The sequence below is a fragment of the Ochotona princeps genome, chromosome 14 (genome assembly GCF_030435755.1).
Source record: "Ochotona princeps isolate mOchPri1 chromosome 14, mOchPri1.hap1, whole genome shotgun sequence".
Taxonomy (NCBI): Eukaryota; Metazoa; Chordata; class Mammalia; order Lagomorpha; family Ochotonidae; genus Ochotona; species Ochotona princeps.
In genome coordinates this window covers 47,024,324-47,033,835 of record NC_080845.1, presented here as the reverse complement: position 1 = coordinate 47,033,835, position 9,512 = coordinate 47,024,324, and positions in this window count along the sequence as shown.

Genomic DNA, 9,512 nt, shown 5'->3' with positions numbered 1-9,512 from the left:
AGATGGATGAGGAAGAGGCAGTGGAGAAAACAGATTAATGATGCCTTCAACACAATCAGCCTGAGAGAGATACTGGTTTCTATGACAACTAAACCACTTAACCTAAATTAACAAAGCTGTTAAAGAAGAGAGAGAGAAAAAAAAAAAAGAAAAGCAAAAACTTAAAAGATGGGGAGGAGAAAAGCCAGAGGATCCTCTTTGGGAAAATTATGGTGCCTGTCCCATAAGCACCGATGAGAGATGTGTACATTAACTACATATCCACAGGGTGTGTGTTCTGAAACATTCTCTTGTCCCAGTAATTAGTTTTCAGAAGCAGTGCACAGAGGTTGAGAAACTGCGACTAATTGGCGTGGTTTTCTGACAGAGCAGCCTTACCATTCTTGCTTCAGCAGCCTGAACTGGGCAGCCAGGACAGGGAATAGACAGAGGGACACTGCTTGCTCTTCCAAACCCAGAGTTGCCGTTCTCACATGCCACAAGCTGCTAGGGCAGGACAGGAAGAGCTGCTTTTGTGGTGAAACGCAGGCCGATCATGGCAAGACAATGTTAACATCGAATAACGCCTATTTGTGTCTAATTTGGTGCTCCCTGACGGAATGGAAGAAACGCAATTCCTAAGCCAGTTTCCAGACAGTTCACTACTGCCTTCAGATTTTCCAGAGCCTCAAGGGAGTTAGCGTTTCAGTGGCTGTGAATGGAAGTGGCCCTAGCAGACAAAAGGTATGAGAAGCCAGCAGTGCGGTTCATTTGTGTTGGCTTGGAACACATCACCGATTCCAACACTGCCCCTCCAGCATCCACTGACTGAAGAGTATTGAAAGAGGACTTCTAAGCTTGCCTCTGGTCTTATAAAAGTGAGGTATCTTTTTTTATTTTAAAAGTTTTAACAATTGACTGACTTATTTGAAAGAGAAAGGGAGATACAGAAATTGTCCATCAGCTGGTTCACTCCTCAACTGCCTACGTAGTTAGGGCTTGGTCAACCCAAAACCAGGAGCTAGAGCCCTAACCATGTCTCCCATGTGAGGTGCAGGGAATCAAGTGCTTGAGCCATCATCTGCTTTCTTTCCAGACTCCAGAGCAAGGAATTGGACTGGGAGCAGGGCAGCCAGGACTTAAACCTACACCCTGATTACTGGGTGCCCATGTCCCAAGTGGTGCCACTATTACCACTGAGTGAGCGAGCCAGCAGATGGAACATTTGTCTCTTCTTCTCTCTTTATAACTGTGCCTTTTAAATGCATAGATCTTCTTTTTATTAAAAAAAGTGTGATTATGGATATTCTATTAATACAGATGAAGGTTTTAAAAAGAAACCTTAACAATGTTGAACACATTGTCAGCTTTACCAGTTGTTTGAATATTTGTTTTCATTGCTTATGAAAGGCATGATGATGGTGACAGAGACAGAGCCTCCACTGCCAGTTCTCTCCCTAAATGCCTGCAAGAGCCTGGGCTGGGCCCCAGGAGTTTCCCCAGGGTGACAAGGACCTAAGTATTTGAGCCATCACTAAAACTGGGAGAAATGCGCATTGGAGCTTACAAAGATTAAGTGGGCTTACATAACTACACAGATACATATTGTGTTTTACAATCTACCTTTATATTTTTGACTCATTTTGCTGACAGTGCTGGCCATGAAAAAAAAAATCGCCTCACCTATGAACCATAGATGTTATTTCCCTGGTAGAAGAGTACCTCATGGCTTAAATTTTCCTTTCACTTTTCATGTTATTTGGGATTTATATTTCTTCATTCATGAATTACCTGCCCGTATATTTTACTGCTAATCAGGCTGTTGTGAAATTTTTGAAACATTCAATCTGATCATCTTGTTCTTGCCATTTGTGTAAAAAAGACCACCCCAGATAATTACTGTTTAATGTAACTTTTTTTTTTAAGATTTATTTTTATTATAAAGTCAGATATACAGAGGAGGAGAGACAGAGAGGAAGATCTTCCGTCCGATGATTCACTCCCCAAGTGAGCCACAACGGGCCGATGAGCGCCGATCCGATGCCGGGAACCAGGAACGTCTTCCAGGTCTCCCACGCGGGTGCAGTGTCCCAATGCATTGGGCCGTCCTCAACTGCTTTCCCAGGCCACAAGCAGGGAGCTGGATGGGAAGTGGAGCTGCTGGGACCAGAACCGGCGCCCATATGGGACCCCGGGGCGTTCAAGGCGAGGACTTTAGCCCCTAGGCCACGCCGCTGGGCCCTGTTTAACGTAATTTACAGAAGTTTTTAATGTTTTATCCTAGGAAATGTTTATCCTAGGAAATCGGCTCGTGTTTTCCCTTGAGCTTCCACCTTTCCTGTGTAGAAACTGGACATTCTTCAGAGAAGTTCGATAGTCGTGTATGTCAAGTGCAATGACTTAATCATTTTGAGGTATGGATCTTGATATGACCTACAATACCTTTTTTTGAGAGTGTTTTGATTCGCCGACCGAATCAGCAGACTATAGAAAAAAAATACAGATGGCCTTTATTCAAAGAAACTGTTAAAGGCCCGTTCTCCCTTGCAGCAGAAAGGGAAGGGAGCTGCCAAGGAACAGAAAGAAAGGCGAGGATGGAAACGTGCAGGGGTTCTCCCTCTTGACACGGAAGCTGAAGCGGATGTCGCTTTGGCTCTTACTAGGTGGGGACACGTTGGGCCGTGTCCACCATCGGTCCAGCAGTGGCTCTGCTGCCTCAGGGGCGTGCGGGATTTCCGCTGTCCTTTCCGAGTTCCAGTCTGAACTCAGAGTTCCAAGCAAGCGCCATCCTCCTTACATAACCATGGGAACCACCAGAGAGGTAATTCACATGACATGAAACTCACCATTTTTATGGGGCCAGCAGTGTTATGTAAATGGGTTCACTGCTGCCATGTGAGTCAGTTTGGGTCCTGACCGTACCCACATGGAAGACCTGGACGAAGCTCCTGGCTTCAATGGAAGAACTTTGCCTTTGTGTGTGTGTGTTTGTGTGCACGCACGCACAAATTTCTCCCTAACTCTGCCTTTCAAATAAACCTTTTTAAAGACATTAGTTAGTAGATTTGCATCCATTCACAAAGTCGTGCAGCCATCACCACTAAGTCCAAAATACTTCTGTCAACCCCAAAGGAAACCTTTTCTCTAGTACTAGTCGCTCACCCGCCCCCCTGCGCCCTAAATGCCTGCAAGAGCCTGGGCTGGGCTACCTTGCCACCAGGCTGCCTTGTGCCTTCTGTGTCTGGCTTCTCTCACTTAGGCTGTGTTTGCTAGATTGACCCCTTGTGCGGTATGAATTAGCACGTCATTCTTGGGACTGACAGGTACTCCAGTGGTTCGGTTTACTACCTTTTATGCTTGTACCAGCTGTTGGACATTCCAGCTGTTTCCTATCTCCGACTATTATAAAACAATACTGTTATAAACATTCATGTGCAAGTGTGTGGATGCGGGATGTGTGTTTTTATCCCTTCTGGGTATATACCTAACAATGAAACTTCAGTATCTTTTTGTTTGTTTGTTTTAAAGATTTATTTATTATTATTATTTTTTTTTTTTGGAAAGTCAGATTTACAGAGAGAAGGAGAGACAGAAATATCTTCCATCTGCTGGTTCAGTCCTCAAGCAACAACAATGGCCAAAACTGAGCTGATCTGAAACCAAGAGCCAGGAGCTTCCTCCAGGTCTCCCATATAAGTACAGGTTCCCAAGGCCTTGGGCCATCCTCAATTGCTTTCCCAGGCTGCAAGCAGGGAGCTGGATGGGAAATGGGGCCACAGGGATTAGAACCAGTGCCTATATGGGATCCCAGCGCATGCAAGGCAAGGACTTTAGTTGCTAGGCTACCATGCTGGGGCCCTCTTTTCTTTTCTTTTCTTTTCTTTTCTTTTCTTTTCTTTTCTTTTCTTTTTTTAAGAAATAACTCTGGTGCTGGCAGCATGGTGTAGTGAGCTAAGTTTCTAATTGTGGCACTGGAATCTCATATAGGCACAATTTATGCTCTGCTTCCAGTCAAGCTTCCTGCCTGTGACCTGGGAAAGCAACAAGATGGCTCATGTCTATGAACCCCTGCATCCACGTGGGAGACCCAGAAGATGCTCAGCTCCAGCCATTGTGCTATTTAAGGAATGAACAAGCAAACTGAAGATCTCTTTAATTCTGCCTTTCAAATTAAAAAATAATAATAATAAGTGAATCTTCAATAAGTAAGTAATCTGTCCCCCTATGATTTGTGATGCTGTTTTTAATCAGTTCCTTTTTGTGTGAGGGTTGGTTTCAGGACTCTGTCTTGTCACTTTTTTTACATAAGCCAGATGTTGACAGCTTTTGCAGTTTCATGTTCTGTTAATTCACAGTGCAAGACACTTCCTGCCCTCCTTACCTGCTTTCTCAATAGTTACTGTGTACTTATTCTTCACTCTCAACTTTAGCATTGATTTTCCCTTGGTATTATGATGGGGATTGTGCAATTAATTTGAGGCAAAAATTTAATGCAAGATATATATTTTTATCATTGCAATATTCACATTTTACCCACAAGCAGAGTGTCTCTTTAAATCTTTGTAGTTCCCACTTAATTTTGTGACTTACGTCACATTGAACTCAAGCATTTCTTGTTCAGGAAAAAAACTGGAGACTGGAGCCTCTAAGGAAGTTTCAGCTGATCAATGATTAAGCAAGCACAGACTAAAGGAAGAAAATTCCAGGTACAGCAAATAATCAGGGCCAAGGCTGGGACGTGAGCACAAGCTTGTGTATCTTGGGTAAGGGAGAAGGTGAGCATGGTGCAGCAGAGAGAGGGAGGGAGAGGAGCCAACACTGACTGAGACAGGGTCCACATCAATTAGAGCTTGGAGGGGAGCATTTAAGGAGCTAGGCCGTTGCTTCACACAAATTGGTAAGCCATGGTAGATTTTAAAGCAGGATTTGGCGTGACCTTGCAGGAAGGAAGCCATCCGTGTTGCAGTTAGGAAGTCAGTCCCTTTAATGTGATCTTGTGACCCATCATGGATGGTTCCATAGTTAGGGTCAAGGCCAGGAGAAGCCGTTCTTCTATGAGTTAACTCATTGGGACCATGACCATCCTATGCAGCCCTAGATAACACATTCATGGTGCTGGAGGTTCGTCCTGAAGCCAGCAGCATGACAGAAGGAAACTGCAGGCCCTGTAACCCTCAGTCATCCATTCCCTGTGAGCTCACACAATGACTGTGTCCATTGGCCCTCGTGGGCAAACTACTCAGCAAGCATTCTCCTCCTGTTTGTAGCTTCCTACTCATGTGCACCTTGGGCACAGCCGATGGTGGCTCACGTAGTTATCCATATGGGAAATAAGGATCAAATTCCCAGTTTCTGGCTTTGGAGTGATCTGTCCCAGCTATTGCAGGCATTTTTCTTTCTCAAATAAAATATAAGTAAATAGAAGTGGATAAATAAATATTTTACAAAAAAAAGATTAAGGACAAGTGTCAAAGCCATAAAACAAGCCATTCAGTTTTGAAGCAATCAAAACATTCCTTCCGTACAATATATATTGTTGTCCTTTACGTGTTAAGTACGTGCATGCACAACATGGCCACGTTTTGTGCTGACATTGATGTTGAGAAGGGTTTCTTGCAGAACCTTGAATATCATGCAAATGCGACCTGAAGAAAAGGACTTTTTCCTTTGGCCACACTATCTTCTAAATTGGTTAAAATATATTTTTTTATTCAATTGAAGTATGTGGAATTTTGTTGAATTATAAGTGAACCTGGTAGAGTGTTGGTGCCCCTGGGGTCTGCTCCAAGGAAGCCTGTCCTGCCTAGATAAGTGTCCTGACCACCCTAGGCATTTGAACGCCTTGGCGTTGAAGGGTGAATGTTGGAATCTTTATTCCTTACTTTCCTCCCCTGTGCCCACTGAATCAAGGCATGAGGTGAATGTTGATAAATACTATATTTTTAAGCTTAAATCTGAGGTGGTTCTCTGAGTAAGATCCAGAAAATAACTCTGAAACTCAGAAACAAACACCTATGCCCACTGACATCTGACAGGAAATGTTACATGAGGCTCTTTTCCCAAACTCTCCAAATGTTAAAGAATGGAGTGGCCTAATAGTAGACTTCCTACCACGGATACTTCTTTTTCCATATTTGTTTTCTTTTATACATAGCCACTTTCATTCTTTTGACTCTATATAATGACTATTTTTATATGCATATTTATTTGAAAGTCAGATTGACAACAAGAGGGTAAGAGAGTCTATCCAGTGACACATTGCCCCAGATGCCTACAACAGCTTTGGTGGGGCCAGGAAAAATCCAGGAGCCAGGAACCCCATGCAGATTTCCCATGTGGGCGGCAGAGGCTCAAGTACATGAACTATCTTCTGCTGCCTTCCCAGGTCCATTAGCAGGGAACTGTATTGCAGACAGATTGGCCAGGACTCAAACTAGAACTCAGATGTGGGATACTGGCATCTCAGCTTCACCTCCCTCTTTTTAATAATTATTCTAAAACCTTACTACTTTAGTACATGCCTCATCACTCATACTCAGTATTATCTGAACAATTTGTTAAAACAAAAGAAACAAAATGCAGATGCACTACAAAAAGCCTATAGAAAATAGAATTAAGAGTTATTTTTATGCAAAAATCTTTGAAATCCATGCACTTGTAGTTTTTCTTCATGATATGCATTTTCTGAAGACCACTTGTACATTAAAGAGATTGGAAAAAAAACACAAATTTACTTGGAACAACATGAAAAAAATAATACCTAGCAACATCATCAACGATCCACATTATACGTGAATTGAGGTCTAAGGCCAGCAAACTAAGAATGAGCTAAAATGCCTGGGAAGTTCCCAACTTTTCCTTCTATCCATCACTTTTGGCCTGTAAAAAACTGGAAGCAAGAGTACCAGAACAAGCTATAACAGAAATATTTTTCATGATGTTAAATCCTGTTTGATGGCTCTTACTAAACAAACGCCTGAGCCACATAACCCAGCACTAGGAAGCCTCAACAACAGCTGTGCAAGACAGCATGGAAGCCCAATCACCAGCTTCAACGTGAGAGCTACCCATCATTCCTAGCAACACGTCCAACAAAGACAGGAAAGCAAGCAGCCTTAATTTCATCTCCAGGTCTTCTACAAGGAAGGAGCTTCTGCCAGGAGAGCTATACGAGCTAAGGAGTCAGAAATGGTTAGCAATGTTCATGAGAGAGCCAACAAAATTCATTAATGAGGGGACAGTTGGTAGCTGGCTGACTGCTGGAGGCCCTCTGGAGAAAGAAACGTGTTTTTTTTTGGAATAGAAGACTTTTTTCCTTTGACCTAAGCTTTAACGGCCCTATGGATGGCGGGAGATTGTTCGAATAAATCAAGAAACCAACTACATGATGAAATAGGTGAGAAAAAAACAAGGCAAAATCCAATTGCTTTTGTTTCCCAATATTTTGAAAGACCCCCAAGGACCAATTTTAGGGGAAATGAAAATAGAGCATCAAATGTGAATGGAAAAATCACACTGGGGGATATGGAAAAGCAAAATTAACAGGGAAAGGAAAATAGAGCAGTCATCAAGTTTATGCTTCCCGGCGGCTCAAGCATTTATGCAACGAGGACAATGGCATGTGAGTATAGGAGATTCTGTTGACCTGCTATTGGCTTGTTGCTCCATCATCGAATGGGAAACAGAGTTTGTGTCCCTGCTCTCCATACTCTACCCTACAATGACTATCCAAACTTAAAAGTTCATCCAGATCCTGGACACCTGACTATGTAGTTTATGTGTTTGAACACACAGAGCTCCTCTAGAACAAGATACAGAAGTGTATCCATCTGAATGCTTTCCCTCTCCAAGCCCTAACACCACCATGCCATCCCACTTTCTGTTTAGACAGTAACAGAATTTAAAAATAGTGTTGTTGCCTCTGACCTTCCCTCACCCTCCAAAAATGTTGTATAATTAAAAGTTTTTTTTTTAAAAAAAAGGTTGAGAGCCACTGCACTAAATCACATTGTAAGCCAGCACTGTATCCACAGATTGAAAAAAATGGCTTGGGGATCCCACCTAGTCCTGAAAGCAGGTGAAGCTAGATGGCTGAATGGGCATCCCACTGTTAATGCCATCATTGCCCTATAAATAAGCTGAACCCACTCGGATGTTTTCTAAACTGAAGGTCTTTGAAGTTCCTTCCCAAAGTGCCAGTATAATTAACAGAGAACAACATGCCAGTTTTTATTAAGAAAGGTCCATCTTTCAGACAGAAAGTCAGTAGGTCAATTTTGGGAGCAAAGCTTGTCTGACATGGCCCTGGCAAGATCACCTGGATGAGAAAGGGTTGAGGAGGAATGCATTCTTGTTCTTCATCAGTACAAGTGAGACATAAATCTCAGGCATGCATTTGCAAAAGAGAGTCCCCTAAAGCATTCAATGGTAAGATCATACATTGCTGCTGGATTATGAGCACTGAGGATATTTGCATGGTCTGCCGATGGGGAGAATACAGGAATGCGTAGCTAGACAAATATTAAGCAAAGAGAGATGTGCTAAATAATTATGACCCAATCATTTTTAAAACCTATTTCCTTGGAATAAGGGATCCATCTCTTTCCAGAGAAGACATTTTGTACGCAAATAGAGGAAGGTTGGCGGTCTCTTTCCAGAGAAGACATTTTGTACGCAAATAGAGGAAGGTTGGCGGTCTCTTTCCAGAGAAGACATTTTGTACGCAAATAGAGGAAGGTTGGCGGTCTCTTTCCAGAGAAGACATTTTGTACGCAAATAGAGGAAGGTTGGCGGTCTCTTTCCAGAGAAGACATTTTGTACGCAAATAGAGGAAGGTTGGCGGTCTCTTTCCATTTTGTACGCAAATAGAGGAAGGTTGGCGGTCTCTTTCCAGAGAAGACATTTTGTACGCAAATAGAGGAAGGTTGGCGGTCTCTTTCCAGAGAAGACATTTTGTACGCAAATAGAGGAAGGTTGGCGGTCTCTTTCCAGAGAAGACATTTTGTACGCAAATAGAGGAAGGTTGGCGGTCTCTTTCCAGAGAAGACATTTTGTACGCAAATAGAGGAAGGTTGGCGGTCTCTTTCCAGAGAAGACATTTTGTACGCAAATAGAGGAAGGTTGGCGGTCTCTTTCCAGAGAAGACATTTTGTACGCAAATAGAGGAAGGTTGGCGGTCTCTTTCCAGAGAAGACATTTTGTACGCAAATAGAGGAAGGTTGGCGGTCTCTGCTACATCGGTTCCATTGTCACTACTTGAATCTACATGTTCATGCAGAGTTTGACAAACAGATTTTTTGCCAAATTAAAATGTATTGAGAAATAGTTGGTGTTCCAGCACTTTGAAAGAATCCATATCTTTATTCTAGGCTTTTAGAACTTTCCTTTAGTGTCCTAAGTAACTTCAGACAAAGAAATTAAAAGCAAAAAGAGAACACACTTTCTTCTCTTTATATTATCTCCAAATTATTATTGAAATTATTTTGCTATTAATTCCAGCATAGAAATGCTCTATTTAAAACTATTAACAGTTG